The sequence below is a fragment of the Ursus arctos genome, unplaced genomic scaffold (genome assembly GCF_023065955.2).
Source record: "Ursus arctos isolate Adak ecotype North America unplaced genomic scaffold, UrsArc2.0 scaffold_25, whole genome shotgun sequence".
NCBI classification, from domain to species: Eukaryota; Metazoa; Chordata; class Mammalia; order Carnivora; family Ursidae; genus Ursus; species Ursus arctos.
In genome coordinates, this window is record NW_026622930.1 from 5,962,020 (window position 1) to 5,963,537 (window position 1,518).

At 40.0% G+C, this 1,518-nt stretch overlaps 1 non-coding gene across 1 annotated transcript; it reads right to left on the reverse strand.

Annotated features, from left to right (window-relative positions):
* Positions 1-321: 321 nt before the first annotated feature.
* LOC113267488 (U6 spliceosomal RNA) lies at positions 322-428 on the reverse strand. Its single transcript, XR_003320829.1, has one exon. It is a non-coding gene; the product is annotated as a U6 spliceosomal RNA (small nuclear RNA).
* Between the last annotated feature and the right edge of the window lie 1,090 nt (positions 429-1,518).

The window sequence follows — 1,518 nt, forward strand, 5'->3', positions numbered from 1 at the left end:
TTAGAGAGAGAGTGCAAGCAGGGAGAGGAAAAGAAAGGGTGGGAGAGAGAGGGGAAAGAATCTCAAGCAGACTTTGCATCCAGCGCAGAGCCCAATGTGGGGCTTGATCTCCAGAGCCCAAGACCGTGAGCTGAGCCAAAACCAAGAGCTGGGGTGCTTAACGGACTGAGCCACCCAGGAGCCCCTCCTACATTCTTTATTGTTTTCCTTTCCACCACTTGCATTAGACATTTCAGGTAAAACTGTATGAAATACAACCATTTTCGACCTACAAAGAGAGTTCAACTTAATATATTGGAGCTACTCTTTTTTTCTTTTTTTAAAAGTATGAAACACTTTGTGAATTTGCATGTCGTCCTTGTGTAGGGGCCATGCTCATCTTCTCTGTATCATTCCAATTTTAGTCTGTGTGCTGCCAGAGTGAGCACAGGAGCTCTCTTTCTGTTATGCAGATCTTAAATTACTCTTTCATATTATCCACTTAAGTTATTTATTTTTCTGCATTCTGTGTGATTTCCAAATATCTGTTTTAGAGTTCAGTATTTTTGCTTCAAGGTATCTATTCTTCTACTTAACCTATTTAACTTTTCTACCTTAATGGTTGTATTTTTCATTTTTAGAATCTCCATTTAGTTCTTTTCAGATGTGCCTTTGCTTTGACATTCAATCTTGTTTTTGTGTGTATTTTTTCCTATTTCTCTTTGAAGATTTTACATAAGCTTAAAGTTTCTTTTAATTTTTTTCTTTTATTTCTAGTTCTTAAGGTGAATTTCTCTCATTTGCTATGTCTTTTGATTGTTACTACACCTCAGCGTGGTTTTTTTTTGCTCCTGTGGCTTGTAATTTTTTATTGTGAGCTCATCTTGAATGGGGGAGGCTTTCATATGAGCCTTGCTCTCTTGGGTTTTGGAGGGTTCCCTTCTGAGTAGCTTCACATAGGAAGCTCCTTAGGATCCTGTGAGTTTTATTGGTTCCGGACAAATTTTATAACATTTCAGCTTGGAGTTTCCTGGGCATGCCGTGCTTCTTGGTTCCTGTATTACAAGGGGACTCAGAGGCACTCTGCCTCACTTAAGCCTGAAGTCTTGCTCTTCCCCTAGACTTCAGCTCCTATAACCAGTTCCAATATCTTGTGAGATTTTTGTCTTCAGCTTTTATCAACTACTCTAGTTTGGGTTTTATCTTCATTTTGAGCTCCTGGAGATTTTCCTTTCCCTACTTTTGAAATTGACTTTGTATTTAAATAGTTTATTGTTAACATTGTATCCAACATTTTTATTTGTTGAGACTGGGGGTGGGTGGGGGGGGCTAGTCTTTCAGTGTCTGCTCAGTCTACCATCCTGACTGGACGTCTGAGGCTCATGAGTTGTTATTATTCTGGATATTTTTTTTTTAAAGATTTTATTTATTTACGTGACAGAGAGACAGCCAGCGAGAGAGGGAACACAGCAGAGGGAGTTGGAGAGGAAGAAGCAGGCTCACAGCGGAGGAGCCCGATGTGGGACTCGATCCCGGAAC